General features: G+C 47.2%; 1 protein-coding gene across 2 annotated transcripts in view; it reads right to left on the bottom strand.

Moving 5' to 3' along the window:
* Positions 1-18,315, bottom strand: part of LOC144826290 (tetratricopeptide repeat protein 24-like) — a 520,525-nt gene that overhangs the window by 177,467 nt on the left and 324,743 nt on the right. The gene's annotated exons all lie outside the window — the stretch shown is intronic.

Here is an 18,315-nt window from a genome sequence, read left to right as displayed (position 1 = left end):
CATCATCTGCAGATTTTAACAAAAAAAGATTTTCATTCTAGCTCAAACGATTCAAAAGTTAGTAAAAGCGCAAGAAAGCATGTTGCCACGCAGCGTAAGACCCTTTGGAAAGGTAGACTGGTCACCTTTGTGTAGCTCATTGCTATATTTGAGAGTTAAACTGGTACTAATGTGGTGCAACTAATGCCCAGATAGTGCTAACAAGTTAAAAAATAACAAAAAAATGAATACAATCACAAATTGTGCTGCATAATGCCGCATAATTCTCCTTTTCTTGCCGCATCAGATACTCAACCCTGCAGCATAATTTGACTGTCCCCTGCGGCATAATTCCAGGGGCCCCGAATATAACATAACAATATGGAACTATCTCTGGTTGAAAGCTTCTGTGAGGACACAGGCACATTTCCTACAGGACAGGAAAGTTGTATTCTGCCAGTGGGTGCCACCTAGTGGCAGATTGTGTTTAGATCAAATATGCTGTACAGAATTTCGAGGCACATTTGACAATAAATGAGTACATAGCTTACTGGAGAAGGTGATTGGTGACAAACGTAACAATACAATAACAAATACATTAATTTTAATTATAGAGACTTTATAAATACAGGATCACATATGGGTTGCTGGTATGAACGGTACATATGTCTTCAGTACAAACGACATAGCTGCTCAAGAATGGGGGACCAACGCATATTTCTGTACATGAGGAAACAGTATCTTCCACCAGAAGTGAAGCCATGCCCATCCTTTGGAAGTAATGCTTTTGAGAAAAAAAGATGTATGCCACCTAATGCTTTTAAGATGGCACGCCCAAACGCCCTTCTGGTGGCCGGCGATAATTAGACATGCCTTTCATCCAAAGAAACCATTTCATCCCACATTGCTTGACTTCATGTCAGGATGCCTGATTCTCAAAGAACACATAAAAGTGATTGGCACAAAAAACAACAATTCTTTTAAAAATACATGCAGCACACTATTAATTTATTTACAGTGTAAAGTGCATATTTTAAATATGCTTACCAAGTTAACTAGCTTGTTTCAGTGGCGGCTCCTCTGCTAAGGCGGAGGATTGTTGCCCCACTGCCACGACTAGCAAAGAAAGGAAAAAATAAAATGATAATTAATACCTGAATTTTATTATCATTTTAGATTTTTCCTCTGCTGCGGCAGTGCCTGAGGGGGCGGGGCGGAGCTGCAGTGGAGGAGTGCTAGTACACTCCTGTGTGCAATGACTGGTCAGACGTCTCTGGCAGGCCAAACCAGTCATGCGCACTTCCCTGTTCTCCATGCAGGCTGCATTCCAGCCTGCATGGAGAACATGTCCACCCCTCCAGCCCCTGGCTGAGAGCCGTGTCACGGCGCTCGGACCAAATCACAACTGTGCATTGCAGCGTTGTGATTGGCTTAGGGGTGGGAGCCTGGCTGCCTGCTTCCTGTTCCGACCCAGAGTCGAACACAGGCGAGCAAGAGAGAAGACAAAGGACTTGACGGCGGCAAGGTACGTTTTATATTATTATTATTACTTTTTTTAAAGCAGCCCGCGCCCCCGTCCCCAGCACCGGCCCCGCCACCCGCGTGCTGTGCTGGCCGCCCCTGATTTGTTTTAAAATGTTTTTGCTTTTCATGAGTTCTTAGGTCAATAATTCCTTTAAAACCCTGATTTTGAGCAAGTGGCAAAGAAAGATCCGTTTACTGTACCCAGAAAATACCAATTATCACAAGGAGTTTTACAAATGGGAATTAAACATAACATGAAAAATTGATATTTTTTTTAATTCTGCATATTTTGCATTTACACTTCGCCTTAGACCCGCTGATATATTTGGCAGGCTTCACCTGGTGATATCAGTCAGGGAAAAACAAGGAGGATGTGATAATTATCGCAAAACGTACAATAGCCTTATAAACTCCTGATTGGGCAGGGATTGGAATGATCACATAAACTTGGAAAAGTGGCTTAATTTAAAAGCGATAAATGTTACTGACTGTAGGGAATAGGACTACTTGTTGGGGGGGGGGGGTAAAATCCTACTCAAGAAGCAACCACAATTCTTGTCAGGGTGAAGCACAACAAAACCCTATGCGCTTAACCCTCTCGCAGCTTGGTACACAAGCAGCCAGGCATAATTTAGTAGCAATGAGTTTGAGCAGCGCATAAACAATAATAAAGTGAAAACACAACACAAGAAAAATCCCACCCTAATTTAGAAAAATAGAGTAAAATGTAAATAATTATTTGACACCAAAACAACAAAAATCCAATTAGTAGAACCAGAGTCATGCAATTGTAAAGGTTTAGACTAAAATACTTTCTTAAAAGCACGAAGCGCCAACTGTGGTTATCTGGTTGCGCCGGACCAGGACAGTTACAAGTTTAGACTGACTGCGATGGAGTGTGGGCCGGGTACAGAGACCTAGTCAAGCCAGCTGAACAAAGTACCTTAAATCCTAGTGTTGGAGCGTTGCGAGGACCCACGTTGAGCATGTGTCGCGCAGCAGCAGTTTCAAGAAGCTGGATGGCTGGAATGTGAGATCCTGCTTCGAGTATATGTCTTGCATCACCAGTTCCAAGGAGCTGCTGGGGCTATGATGAGAGTGCCTGGTTTGGGATGCAATGTGCAACAACGGTTCCGAGGGGCTGCGAGGCTGCGATCACGCAACAAGATGCATTGCGCAGTATCAGGTCAGATAAGCTGCAGAGTGATACCTCATGCTGTGTTGGTTCTGCTAGGACCACTAATGGGCTGGTAGAGCACCTTCAGGCCCACTTCCAAAGGGCCCAGGTCTTGTTTGGCACCACTTGGGGGACAGGACTCACATCAGGCAGGTGCAGGGATGACGGTGGTTGGAGCCTTTTCTGTCCCAGAGCCTTTGATAAGGAGGCCAGTCTCCTAGCCCTTTGAGTCACTCTGGTGCTCCTGGATTCTAGATGGAGATACAGTCCTTCTCACTCAGGGCAGCAGAGTAGCAGGGCAGCAAAGTAGCAGTCCTTCTTGCAACAGAGCAGCACAGCAATCCTTCTTCCGAGTCCTCACAGGCCCAGAAGTGTTCTGAAGAATTGGGTCTAATATTTATACTTGGTGCCAGCTTTGAAGTGGGAGAAGCTTCTAGATTCCTCCCCCCCCCCCCGTAGAGGTGTCTGGAATTGCCTTCCTCTTTGCCTTGGCCCCAGCTTGTCTCGTGCCAACAAAACAAATGCAAACCCCTCTATGTGTGTGCTAAGGCAGGTGCATTGAGACATGTTTAAAAGGGCAACTTGAGTGGGTGGCACAATAGGTGCTGTAGGTGCAGTAGTAGTATTTAATTTACAGGCCCTGGGTGCACATATTAGCACTTTACTAGGGACTTGCAAGGACATTCAATGTGGTAAATGGGTGTAAGCCAATTTCACCATGTTTAAAGGAGTGAGCACAAGCATGTGTTAGCACTGGTTAGCAGTGGTAAAGTGCACAGAATCCTATGGTCCACAAAAACTTTTCAGCAAGAACAGGAGTAAGGCAAGAGGTTTGGGGGAAGGACACCGTAAGGCTGACAGGTCTAACACTGACAGTAAGAAAAAACTTCATCTAGATGTTCTTTCCACAATTATAGGTAATACCATTTGTTATATTTATTGCATTCATGTAGCACTCAATCAGTTTGAAGGCTGCTACAGAACACTATTAAAAGCATAACATGATCACAAATCTTATATAATATGTCATGGATTCTTTTTCTATGTCTAACATCAACTTCAAAAGTTTAAACTCTATTATTTATTTGAGGGTTTGTATAGCGCCAGAATCGACTCCGAGGAGTATCTCTGCGCTTTTGTGGAAGCGATACAAATATGCAGCTGAGAATATGGAATATTTTTATTACATACAAAACAAAATAGTTTTAAGCAATTTCCTAGAGGCTAAATGATTAGAGCATTCTCTTAAAGAGAGGGGTAGTTCATTCTAGCACATTGGTCCGAGGTACGATAGAGATTTTCCTCCTAATCTCACTCTCTTAATTCTAGGGACAGACAGAAGATGGTGAGTGCTGGACCTCAAAGACAAAGATCTCGATGGATAATAGGGGATACATTTTTCTGCAAAATATCCGGGCCAATGTTGAATAGTGCTTTGTGAATGATACAACAAATTTTTAATTTTATCCGCTGGCGTATTGGTAGCCAGTGGAGTTTTAAGAGAAGAGGGCGGGAGGTAGATCTAGGTGGGATATTCAGGATCAGACGTGCCTTCGTATTCTGGATCACCTGCAGTTTATCAATTGATGCTTCATTAACCAAGAGCAATAGACTGTTGCAATAATCTAGGCGACTCAGTATGAGAGCTTGGATTAATGTATTTTTTACCGAATCTGGGAGAAGAGGAAAGACACGTCGCAATAAGCCCAGAGTGTTGAATCAGGTACCAACTGTCTGGCCAACATGTTCTTTAAAAGTGAGAGCATGATCTAGTCGTACTCCCAGGTTTTTAACAGAATTTTTGGGAATGGGAGTTTTACCAAGATTAATGGGCCACCAATTGGGGGACCATAATCTGGGGGCATCTCCAAAGAGTAGAAGTTCGGTCTTCCCCACATTATACTGCAAAAAGTTATTCCTCATCCATTGTGATATGGCATTCATGCCTTAAGAGAAGGTCTCCTGGATGACAGGAGTTAATTTATCGAAGGGAAAGAGTAGTTGCGTATCGTCAGCATAAGATATCGGAATAAACCCATATTTCCTTAGAACATTAGCCAAGGGAGCCACATAGATATTGAATAAAGTAGGGCTCAAACAAGAGCCCTGTGGTACTCCCTTGGTGAGTTCAGTGTATGCCGAACGATACAAGCCCAGGTTTACTGTCTGAGTGCGACCAGATAAAAAACTTGCCATTCAACGGAAGGCAGAATCTCTTAATCCTACTTCCTTCATTAAAACTAGATTAAGGAGAATAGCTTCTTAAAGTTATTGTTTATTATTGTGTGCTTTATCATTGCTGACAAGTACTCCCATGGGCATGGGGTGTCTAGAGATATTTACTTTTAAAGAGCTAGGAAGTGCGCATTTACCTTGCAAAATATATCTTTGGTAATTGTCCTAGTTAAGGTTGCAGTGTATATGTTGAATACATAATTAGAAGATTTGCTCATATATGTTCTGTGTGTGAGTGTGTGTGTTGCTAATCCCTGGTTAGGGAATGGACTTGAGCATTAGGTCTATGCCAGTAAATACTGTAGGGCAGGTCATTTTTCCAAAGGCAAGTCCATTTCTCTGCAACACTCTATAATAGGCTTCTCCAGCGAGTAGTTTGTGAGCTGCTAATAACTCTCCATCAGTCTATAAATAGCTCCTCTGTTTGATTTCCAGCCTACTAAATTGGGACCTTTTGCTTGGCTGATATATTATGCATGTGCCAAAATTGTGTACTCAAGACAAATATATGTGTATTTTCAGAACTCATAAGCTGATTCTTGGAGATAATAGGGCTCAATTTTCATAATATATTTGAAACTGATTTTTCAGTTATAAATCATGTGGGGAGACTTTTCACTAATATTACTACTTTCATGCCTTGGGCACTGCAGCACTGTGGCTGGCATGTATTACCTATGTAGAGGCATTCCCAATTGACAAAGCCTTTTTTTCATTACTGCTGGCAACCGTACCTGATGCACTGAGGTGACCACTTCTGGTAATGTTGCATGAGGGGGGCAGTAATGTAATCTTGTCTGATGTAACCACTGTTACATCACTAATAATGTTAACTTGCGATAATTTTAATTGAACATAAGTATCTCTTATTACACAAAAGGTTGGAGACCCCAGCTCTATAACATTAGAAACAGCACAAAGAAAAAGAGAGGAATTGTAAACTAGTTAAACTTTTAGTTCTATGCCATGTCTCAGGAATTTTGAGGTGAGCCCAACCTTATCAAATACTATCCTCAAATGCAACACTGCAGGTCTGGTAATGCCAGTCTATCTATCTATCTATCTATCTATCTATCTATCTATCTATCTATCTATCTATCTATCTATCTATCTATCTATCTATCTATCTATCTATCTATCTATCTATCTATCTATCTATCTATCTATCTATCTATCTATCTATCTATCTATCTATCTATCTATCTATCTATCTATCTATCTATCTATCTATCTATCTATCTATCTATCTATCTATCTATCTATCTATCTATCTATCTGTCTGTCTGTCTGTCTGTCTGTCTGTCTGTCTGTCTGTCTGTCTATCTGTCTGTCTGTCTGTCTGTCTGTCTGTCTGTCTGTCTGTCTGTCTGTCTATCTATCTATCTATTGCACACCAGCCAAGCAATGCATATGACCTCACACATTACATCACTCATGACATATTTAATGGCATCATTGATCACATCACTGAGGAAATCTTGAATGACATAATAGATGACATGCCTGATGACATCATCCATTGAGTGTGACAGCTTGCTAAACACTTCTGACACTGAAGGTATTTACTTCGAGAGTAATTAGGCTTTCTTTTGTACAGGGTGTGCATACTGTCTTTGAATACTGTGCATATTGGAAGCTTTCCCATCAAATTGGGTATGACAGTATGTAGGTAGAGATATGTGCTTCATAAATTATGCAAAGGGCAACAGTTGTGTGTTCTAGGCTCTTCTCAACATAATGGGATTTTAATGTGTGGAGGGAGTAAGCTCTCCATGGAGAGCTGAGCCCTTAGCAGAGGTTTGCCCGCCTAATGGTGTGTATAGGCAGTGAGCTGTGCATGAATAGATGGTACAGGTATGTAGTCTGTAGTTAATAGGAATTAGATCACATAATGTGACTGGGTTGTCTTTAAAGAGTAGACTCTGTAAATATAGTTTGGCTCAGAGTTAAGGCTGTTTACAATAGGTGTTTTGGTATGGTGGAGTGTGCATGAAAAGTTGTGCACATGGTGGAGAATCATAATACTAGGATTGTTGCCACACAGCAAAACAACTGTATCTAAACATTTGTGATATGGTTAACTTTGGAGTTGTGTGTGGAGGGTGTGTGCTCTATTTGTAGGCTTGCCTGTGTGGAGTAGGAACTTCACCATCTAACTGAATTTGACAGTATGGTGGTACTGGGTTGTCACTCATATGTTGACCACAGGGGGACAGGTCCTCCTTATAGGGTCTTTGCAACATAGTGGGGGTTTACTGTTTGAATAAAGTAAAGTCTCCATGACAACGTGCACATGTGGCAACACACGATCGCTCGGCAAACACACCACTGAGATCTGGGACAGGATTTCCTCCATACCCCTAGTATTCCTCACTGAGGCCTGGCTCAACCCTGCATCCACAAACTACATCGCCACGCCCAATGGTTCCATGATTGCACAACAGGACCATATCAACAAACACAGAGGTGGAATTCCTATCATCTTCAAAGAATCCATCCATTGCACCACTACCACAAACAACTCAGAACAGATGACATAACCACCATCAGGGGCACCATCACCTACAGACCTCTAGGACCACTGCCCGACTTCTGCGACACCACCCCAACCTCATCGCTCCTCAAGCCATCAACATCGAACAATACATCTTTCTCAGAGACCTAAACTTTCACCTCGAAGACCCCAATGACACAGCCAACGTTTTCAAAATCATGTACAAGAATGGCTACACCCAGCTAGTCAGTGACCCCACACACACCGTAGGGCACACGCCGGAATCCATTTTCATAACCAGCAGCATAGTCAATTACAGCGATGTCACTGAGCTCACCTGGAAGGACCACTCAATCATCCATTTCACCTTTACAGCAGCCTCCAGCACCGCTGACAAATCACCCAGCACCTCACAGTGCAGCTAGAACATAGTATCCGAAAGCCAATGGACTGACGCACTCAACACCTTCCACTCCGACACCAAAACCAACCTTAAACAGGCTGTTAAGAACTTCACCACTTGCATCTCTGAATGCATTGACAGAGTTGCCCTCATCGAACCCACCAAACTCAAGATATCCATCCAACATGCCAGTTAGTACCCCATAGAACTTAGAAACACGAAATGCAACTGCAAGCAACTAGAAAGGAAATGGCGCACTACCAAGGAGCCACCAAGGAGCCACCAACCAGACTACCTTCAAGTCATCACTCCACTACGACCATCGACTACTGAAAGAGATGCAAAGGAACACCTTAGCTGAGCGCATCAACGTCAGCTCCAACCACAGCAGAGTTCTCTTCATCATTGTCAAGGAGTTTTCCTCCAACCCTTCAGCAACTGGAAACATCATCACCCCCTCCCAAGAACTTTGCAATGCTCCGGCAGACTTCTTCCAAAACAAGATCTCCACAATCTACTTCGAACACCAACCTGCCATTGCCAACATCCTTGGCCTTCTCCCTCCCACAGGTGCACCCTCAGACCAACGGCTCACCTCTTGGGACCAGCTCACCACGCAGAGCACCATAGGCATCATGGACTCTGTCAACTCAGGAGAACCCAATGACCCCTGTCCTTACCGCATGTTCAATCACGCCTACAGGACCATCAGCAACAAGCTCACAGCCATCTTCAACACTTCCATTACCAGGGCCACCTTCCCAGATGACTGGAAACACGCGGAAGTCAAGTTCCTCCTCAAGAAACCGTCCGGCAAATCTAACGAGATGAAGAACTACCGGCCTTTCTCCCTGCTCCCTTTCCCACTAAACTACTTAAAAAGACAATCAACTGCCAACTCACAGAGTACCTCGAGATTAACGATTGTCTGAACACATCCCTATCCAGATTCTGCACGAACCACAGCGCTGAGATCACCATGATTTTTTACATTTTATTTATTTATTTACGTAGTTTTATATAGCGCAAACTTGACCCGAAGGTATCGGGTATCGGAGCACTTTACACGAGCACCAGTTGTGTTACATGAGGATACCTTCATTTTTGTTAGACACGGGGAGGTTAAGTGATTTGCCCAGAATCACAGGATGTTGCGCGTCCTTGCCGAGACTCAAACCCGGTTCCCCGGATTTGAGGCCAATTCCTTTGATGGCAGCCCCTGACAACATCAGAACCCACCTAGACTGGGGAGAAGCATCTGCCCTGATCCTCCTTGCTCTATCAGCTGCCTTCAGCACTGTGTTCCACCACACCCTGATCAGGAGGCTTCATCAGATCATACTCCAAGAGGACACCCTCAAATGGATCGTATCCTCCTCACCGGAAGAACACAGAGAATCTGCCTTCATCATTCACCTCAAATTCCAAGAACATCATCTGCAGAACCCCGCAAGGCTCACCTCTCACCCCAAATCTGTTCAACACCTACATGACCATTGCCGGCCAACATCGTCAGAAACCATGGGCTGAACATTATCTCCTACACAGACGACACCCAGCTCAACCTCTCTCTATGCAAAGACCCATACAACACACATGCACATTTCCACCTGTGCATGACCAGCACTGCAGACTGGATGCAAAATAACTCTCTAGCCCAACACAGACAAGTCAGAAGTGCTGATCTTCGGGAACAACATCTCCCCATGTAATGCCACCTGGTGGCCTGCTAAACTGGGATCCTCCACAACTGACAACACCTGGAATCTTGGCATTATCTTGGACTGCAAACTCAACAACACGCACCAAATCAACTCAGCCTCCTCTGCCTGCTCCCTCACTCTGCACATGCGCAGATCTTGAAATGGCACCCAGTCTCCACCAGACTCACAGTAACTCAAGCCTAGTCACCAACTGCTTGGATTATGGTAATGGTCTCTACCCAGGAATTACCACAGACCTCCTGAAGAGACTGCAGACCATTCAAACTCAATGCCCAGACTCATCCTGGACCTGCTCAGACAGACCCACATCACCCCTCATCTGAAGAAACGCCTCTGGCTCCCAGTCCACAAGAGATGCAAATTCATGATTCTGACCCACGACTACAAAACTCTGCACAACCAACAGCCAGCATACATCAATCACTGCTGGAGCTTCCACAAACCCTCCAGACTTCTGCGCTCTGCCTCTGCCGAGCGGAGGACGCTCCTTCTCCTGCCTCGCTGCGAAGTCGTGGAACAGCCTCCCCCTCTATCTCTGTACTTCACCCTCTCTTCAGGAATTCAGACGGGGACTCAAAACCTGGCTCTTTGACTGATACTACCCGAGCCACATGGGGTCTCGGCACTAGATAGTCGTGCTTTATAAATCCTATTTCATTTGATTTGAATTGATTTGGCAAAGGGTGGCCATACTAGGGCCTTGCTTACCTAAATTGTCTCGGGTGTATGGATGGAGTGAGGTTCTTAGGAGGAGGTCTGTGTAGGCTTTAAAGCTTAACATATTAGGAATTTAACTAAACTATTGGGAGATTAACTTCTTTATGGAGCTTAGGCATCTTAAAGAAGCAGGTCTTCACAAAGAGTTTCACGCCGAGTAAACCCCATCTTTGGCTAGGTTTTCTCACCTAATGATGTTAGGCACTCTAATCAACCAATCAATCCAATCAATTAATTTGTAAAGCGCGCTACCTACCCGTGAGGGTCTCAGGGCGCTGGGAGGGGGGAGGGGGGACTGCTACTGATCGAAAAGCCAGGTCTTGAGAAGTCTTCGGAAGGCCAGCAGGTCCTGGGTCTGTCGTAGGCTTGTAGGGAGGGTGTTCCAGGACGTGGTGGCGAGGTAGGAGAAGGATCTGCCACCGGCGGTGGTTTTCCGGATGCGAGGGACTGTGGCGAGTGCGAGGTTGGTCGAGCGGAGGCTGCGGGTGGGGGTGTAGAAGCTGAGTCGGTCGTTGAGGTATGATGGTCCGGCGTTGTGTAGAGCTTTGTGTGCGTGGATGAAGAGTTTGAAGGTGATCCTGTTGTTGACGGGGAGCCAGTGCAGGCCTCTCAGGTGTGGTGTGATGTGGCCGTGTCGGGGATATCGATGATCAGTCGTGCTGAGGCGTTCTGGATGCGTTGCAGCCATCTCAGGAGCTTGGTTGTTGTTCCTGCGTAGAGGGCATTCCCGTAATCCAGTCTGCTGGTGACGAGGGCCTGGGTGACTGTTTTTCTCGTGTCGGAGGGGATCCATTTGAAGATCCTGCAGAGCATTCGGAGGGTGTTGAAGCAGGAAGCAGAGACGGTGTTGACCTGCTTGGTCATGGAGAGGGAGGAGTCGAGGATGACCCCCAGGTTGCGTGCGTGGTCGGTGGGTTCTGGGGTTGTTCCTAGCGATGTTGGCCACCAGGTGTCGACCCAGGCTGAGGGGGTGGGGCCGAGGATGAGGACCTCCGTTTTGTCAGAATTCAGCTTCAGCCTGCTGTCCTTCATCCATTCGGCGACGGCCTTCATTCCTCTGTGGAGGTTGGTTTTGGCGGTGTGGGGGTCTTCGGTGAGGGATATGATCAGCTGGGTGTCGTCGGCGTAGGAGATGATGTTGAGGCTATGTTGTCGGGTGACGTGAGCGAGTGGTGCCATGTAGATATTGAACAGCGTTGGGCTGAGGGATGATCCCTGTGGGACGCCGCAGATGATCTCGGTGGTCTTGGAGCAGAAGGGTGGGAGGCGTACGCTCTGGGTTCTGCCGGAGAGGAAGGATGTGGTCCAGGCCAGGGCCTTCTCTTGGATTCCGGCATCATGGAGGCGTGCTGTTAGGGTGCGCTGGCAGACCGTGACGAAGGCTGCTGATAGGTCCAGAAGGATGAGGGCGGCTGTTTCTCCTTTGTCCATGATGATCCTGATTTCGTCGGTGGCGGCGATGAGGGCGGTGTCCGTGCTGTGGTTGCTACGGAAGCCGGACTGGGACGGGTCCAGGATGTTGTTGTCTTCGAGGCAGCGGGTCAGCTGTAAGTTGACGATCTTCTCCATGACTTTCGCCGGAAGGGGAGCAGAGAGATGGGCCGGAAGTTCTTTAGGTCGTTGTGGTCCGCATTGGGTTTCCTCTGTAGGGCGTTGATCTCAGCGTGCTTCCAGCTCTCTGGGAAGGTTGCTGTCTCGAAGGAGATGTTGATTGTTTTCCGGAGATGGGGTGCGATGGCTGTGCTGGCTTTGTTGAAAACGTGGTGAGGGCATGGGTCAGATGGGGATCCGGAGTGGATGGAGTTCGTGGTCCTGATGGTGTCTTCGTCACTAACGTTGGACCAGGCCATCAGGCTTTTGGTGCGGGTGTTGGTCGTAGGGAGGGTGGTCTCGGTTGTGGATGTGGGGGTAGCGGAGTCGAAGCTGTCATGGATGTCAATGATCTTACGGTGAAAGAAGGTGGCCAGTGAGTCGCACAGGTCTTGTGATGGTGGAATGTCGTTGGTGCTGGAGCTGGGGTTGGAGACTTCTTTCACGATGTTAAAGAGCTCTTTGTGTTGTGTGCGTTGCTGTCTAGGCGGTCCTTGAAGGCTGTCCTCTTGGCGGTCCTGATGAGTTGGTGGTGTCTGCGGGTGGTGCTCTTGTGGGCAGTGTAGCTGTCTGGTGTTCGGTCACGGAGCCAGTTCTTCTCCAGCTTCCAACAGGTGCGCTTGGAGGTCCAGAGGTCTTCGGTGAACCATGTGGCTTTCTTGTTAGTGTGATTGGTGGCGGAGGTGTTCAGTGGGGCGAGGGTGTCGGCGCAGTCGTTGATCCACTGTTTGAGGTTGATGGCGGCGGTGTCGGGGTCAGTGGGGTCGGCGGGTGGTCCCAGGAAAAGAGTGGTGGTCAGTTGGTCTTCGGTGGCCTTGCCCCAGCAGCGGCGTGGCATCTGTTGGGTGTGGTGGTGTGTGGTGGGTTTCCTGAAGGTGAAGTGGACGCATCTGTGGTCTGTCCAGTGGTGTTCGGTGGAGTGGTTGAAGGAGACATGTGGACTTGCGGAGAAGATGGGGTCCAGTGTGTGTCCAGCGGTGTGGGTGGGTGTTGTCACGAGTTCTTTGAGTCCGAGGTTTGCAAGGTTGGCGATCAGGGCGGTGGAGTTGGCGTCGTTGTTGTTCTCGAGGTGGAAGTTCAGGTCCCTGAGGAGCATGTAGTCCGTGGAGGCGAGGGCGTGCATGCTGATGAGGTTGGCGATGGAGTCGCTGAATTGTGGTCGGGGTCCAGGTGGTCTGTAGATGAGTGTTCCTCTGAGGGTGGTGTTGGGGTCGGTGTGGATCTGGAAGTGCATGTGCTCGGCGGTGGTGAGGGTGTCGTTGGTGTTGGTAGTGACTCTGAGAGTGTTCTTGTTGATGATGGCGATTCCTCCTCCCACTCCGTTGGTGCGGTCTCTGCGGGAGATCTTATAGCCTTCTGGGATGGCGATAGCGATGTCTGGTGCTGAGGTGGTGTTCAGCCAGGTCTCCGTCAGGAAGGTGACGTCGGGGTGGTTGAGCCTAGGAGGTCCCAGAGTTCGATGGCGTGTTTGCGGGCGGAGAGGGTGTTGAGGAGGATGCATCGGAGGTGGTTGGGTTCTCTTGCTGATGGTTTGGCGGGCCGGATGCTGGTGAAGCTGCAGTTCCGGCAGGTGAAGGGCCCTTGGGTGCGCTTCGGGTGGCCCGGTAGCAGGAGTGATCTCGTCCGGGCTTGAGTGCGTGGAGGGTGCTGGGGTCATAGTGCAGTCTGGTGTTGTGGTGGCTTCGGGGTCCAGGGGTTCTGGTTCTGGCGCTGGGCGCGGTCCAGGTGCGCTCGCTGTGCAGCGGCTGCCATATAAGGGGATGTGGGAGGGAGGGGCTGCTGGGAGGTGGGAGCGGGGCGGCGAATGGGAGCGCAGGGGGGCGGGGCCGCAGGGGGGCAGCGACGAGAAGAGCGGGATGGGGAGGCGACGCAGGGCAACACTAAATGCAAGAAACAACAGAAGGCACAGTAAAAAGAAGAAAAATAAAATGAAGATAAGTAAAAAGAAAAGTCAGGAACGAGAGGCAGGCACAGCAGGGATACCAACGGCGAACTCTCGAGGTGGCAGCAGCTGGCTGGGAGGCGAGAGCACACAGGCGGAGCTGTGCGGTGTGGGGGTGGCCTGACCTGCAAGCAGGGTCAAGGGTCGCTCCTTCTACCGCGCAGCGTCCGCCATATAAGGGGATGTGGAAGGGAGGGGCAGCTGGGAGGTGAGAGTGGGGCGGCAAATGGGAGCGTGGGGGGGCTGCAGGGGGGCAGCAGCGGGAAGAGCGGGACGGGGAGGCGACGCAGGGCAATACTAAATGCAAGAAACAACAGAAGGCACTGTAAAAAGAAGAAAAATAAAATGAAGATAAGTAAAAAGAAAAGTCAGGAACAAAACTGGAGCGCAGAACGAGAGGCAGGCACAGCAGGGATACCAGCGGTGAACTCTCGAGGCGGCAGCAGCTGGCTGGGAGGCGGGAGAACACAGGCGGAGGTGTGCGGTTTGGGGGCGGCCTGACCTGCAAGCAGGGTCAAGGGTCGCTCCTTCTACCACGCAGCGTCCGCCATATAAGGGGATGTGGAAGGGAGGGGCAGCTGGGAGGTGGGAGTGGGGCGGCAAATGGGAGCGTGGGGGGGCCGCAGGGGGGCAGCGGTGGGAAGAGCGGGACGGGGAAGCGACGCAGGGCAATACTAAATGCAAGAAACAACAGAAGGCACTGTAAAAAGAAGAAAAATAAAATGAAGATAAGTAAAAAGAAAAGTCAGGAACAAAACTGGAGCGCAGAACGAGAGGCAGGCACAGCAGGGATACCAGCGGCGAACTCTCGAGGCGGCAGCAGCTGGCTGGGAGGCGGGAGAACACAGGCAGAGCTGTGCGGTTTGGGGGCGGCCTGACTCCTTCTACCGCGCAGCGTCCGTCATATAAGGGGATGTGGAAGGGAGGGGCAGCTGGGAGGTGGGAGTGGGGCGGCAAATGGGAGCGTGGGGGGGCGGGGCCACAGGGGGGCAGCGGCGGGAAGAGCGCGAAGAGCGGGACAGGGGAGGCAACGCAGGGCAATACTAAATGCAAGAAACAACAGTAGGCACTGTAAAAAGAAGAAAAATAAAATGAAGATAAGTAAAAAGAAAAGTCAGGAACAAAACTGGAGCGCAGAACGAGAGGCAGGCACAGCAGGGATACCAGCGGCAAACTCTCGAGGCGGCAGCAGCTGGCTGGGAGGCAGGAGAACACAGGCGGAGCTGTGCGGTGTGGGGGCGGCCTGACCTGCAAGCAGGGTCAAGGGTCGCTCTAGAGGTAGAGCACTGCAGAGGGCTTCATGTGAAAATTGCTGGATATGTTGAAGTAGGAGAACACAACTACTTTTGACATCTAATGGGTTTACTGTGTTTGAGGGAGTAGAATCCATAATTATAATGGTATATAAGCACCTTTGGTGATAAAAATGTTGCTTTGCTTAATGGTTGATAATTTTTCAGTTATATACTTACTTAAATACTGTAGAATTTTGCAGAGCAAATTGAACAGCACTGGGCTGGATTATGATGAATTTCTAAGGTTTTTTTTAATTGTAAAGAAAGAAAGTCTAACAATTCCTACTATAACGTCACTTTAGTCTATGTTTTTTTCAAGGAATTTCCAAGTAAAAAAAAAATATTTATATTTTTTATATACGTAACCAGAACGTCACTTCAGCCTTTGTGTTTTTTCAGTGAATTTCTATGGTATACAATGTAAGAATTGATCTGTAATAACTAATCCATTAGCTAAACTAACATGTTTACACATAATGCATCTTGTCCATGTAATGCAGTTTTAGTAACTTAAAACTAACATATTTACAAATAATGCATCTTGTCCATGTAATGTAGTTTTAGTAACTTACAAGTACAGCCGAATATAATAGTTTAACAATGAGTGGACACAAAGTATTCAAAAAAGTGATTATGACATGGTGTTGGTTTTCAAGAAGGTAGCATTATGTTTATTTTTTTAAATTTAAATACTAAAACATAAAAATAAGTTAGATATGGTATTGAAAATAAGAAAAGATTTCAAAATAGTATCCTAATTTTTCTTTTTAGCCCTTTCTTTACTGACAACTGAGGAAGATATAAAAATGTGCTGTGCAGTGAGTGCTTTTTTCACTATCTCTGATCCCACAGACCTTTCACAGGAGTATGTTTTATGGTTCAAGTCTTTTTTTATGTAAAAATTAGCATCCATGGGTCTCCCACGAGAGCAGGAGCAACCAAACAGTACCTTCTCCCATTAATATTTGTCCAACTTCAGTGAGGGTATTATGTCATGAGTGATGTCAAATGTGAGGTCATAAGAAGTGCAAGTTATAGTTAGCTCAGCTAACTATAACTGCTGAATTACACTGGTTTTGTATGAGTGGAATCTGAGCCTAACTATAACGTCTCTGTAATCCTTATTTATTGCAGTGAATTACAAAGGCGTTTTTAATGTTGTTTCCTAATATAATGTACTGTAACCTTTGTTTTTTTTGGTGATTTTCTAAGGTTTTTTGAATTTTATTTGCTAACTTTAACTACTAACCTTTGACAGTGAGTGTGTGAGGGAGTGCATGAGTGTCTCAGTAGGTCTGTGTGTGACTCTGCAAGTGTCTTAGTGGGTCTTCAGCTGCAGGAGCAATAGTTTCATGTCTGCGGGCAGAGAAAGAATTGAAACCTCTGGTACCAGTTAGCGGTTGCATTTTGACAGCTCCCGCCTGCTGGAACCAGAATGTTTAGTTTTGCTTCGCGGGAACAGTCAGCTCCCATGAAGCAATAGCAAACAGCTATGTCCCCGAGGTGGGCACCCTGGGACATAACAGGAGCCAGCCGTGGGGGCTGGCGGTCCCCAGGCTATAACTGGCCACCCCTCCTTTACCTTTCAGGGCCATCCCCCAGAGAGGTGGTGGTCTTGGGGCTCTATGCAGGCCAAGAAGGGAGCTGGGTGGCCCTTCTCCTTTTATTTAAAAATATTTGGCCCTGGGGAGGTCCGTGGGTCCACCCATTAGCTGTTATTTAGCCCCGGGGAGTTGGTAGTCCATGGGGATCAGGGGTCCGCATGGCGCCCTATCACTGTTTCTTTAGCCCAGGGAGAGTGATAGTCCCAGGAGCTTATGGAGCCTCAGGAAGGGGTCACCCTGCAACCCCTCCTTTTTATATATAAAGTTGTGAGGAGGTTGTGGTTCTCAGGGCTCCACGAACCTTAGGGTGGGGGTCCCATCCACCCCCTCTTATTTTTAAACAATGCCCCTGGGACCTGGCCCACTTAGGGACTTTTTCCAAAAGAAGTGCAGGAGCCCGTGCTTTTTAAAAAAAAAACTATTTCAAAATAGTCGCAGATCCACTTTGATGTTTTTTTTTCTTTTCAAGAAAATGCTTTTTGGCCCTAGCCACAACCAGAGCTGAGTCTAAAAGCGCTTTTCCTATGGAAACTAGATCCTCACTATAACTACCTACTGGCGTCCGCCAGTAGGTTTTATTACCTACTGGTGGTCACCAGTAGGTAGTTATAGCTACAACCTAGTTTCCATACGAAAAGCATTTTTTGATTTGCTGATAACTTTGGCGTCGTTTGACGAATCTTCGTGAAATTCTCAAAACAAAAGTCTATCCAGGTCTGCTCCTATCCTGAAAGTTTGTGGGTGATTCGTCAAGCAAAAGCTGAGAAAAAGGGGGGTCCCAAAACGTGTTTTCCCTATATAAATTTCCATTGGAAATTTTGTGACGAGCTACAGCCCGAACTGCTGAACAGAATTTCCCCAAATTTGGCAGAAAGATAGAGCTTGGTTCAGAAAGCAACCTTTTATTTAAATGGTATAAATCCGTTCAGTAGTTTTTGAGAAATTAAAAAAGTAGGAGTGAAATAATCAATTTCCCATACAAAACTTTGTGCAAGGCTACAGCCGAAACTACTGAATGGAATTATCCCAAATTTGGCAAACAGGTAGTGCTTGGATCAGAAAGCTACCTTTTTTTAAATGGTGTAAATCTGTTCAGTAGTTGCTGAGAAATTAGAAAAATAAAAGTGTCAATATCTGGGCGGAGCCTAAGTCCCGTGCACGAGCTTCACTGTGATTGGCTGCCAACACTCCAAACCAGGAGGTGTTGGCAGCCAGCTGTAACTTGGTAGAAGCGAGTCACCAGAAAACAGACAAAAAAGGTATAAAACAAGAGCAGGGGGTAGGGTAGAAATACCCAGATCCCCTAGGCATGCTTAGGGGGTCTCAGAAGTACCCCCAGGGCCAAAGAAAGCATTAAAAAAGAAAAACAACACAGCGCAATTCGAGCTGGGGTTGCGGGTTCCCGCGTTTTATTTTAATGAGGCCCCCGGGTGGGCTAGGTCCCGGGGGCATTTCTTAAAAAATAATAGCAGGGGTTTGCTGGGGCTGCGGGGGCCCGCTGGGGTCCCTGCAGCCTTCACTCATGTTGGGAGGGGGGTTGCGCGGTCCCTCTCCTGGAGCCCTCCATGTGCTTATAACTTTGGCATCGTTTGACAAATCTTTACGAAATTTTCCCAAAAGTTTCTCTTTTT

This window comes from Lissotriton helveticus, chromosome 3_2 (assembly GCF_964261635.1).
Source record: "Lissotriton helveticus chromosome 3_2, aLisHel1.1, whole genome shotgun sequence".
Classification (NCBI taxonomy): domain Eukaryota; kingdom Metazoa; phylum Chordata; class Amphibia; order Caudata; family Salamandridae; genus Lissotriton; species Lissotriton helveticus.
Note: the sequence above shows the minus strand (reverse complement) of the source record. Positions and strands in the feature narration are given on the sequence as shown.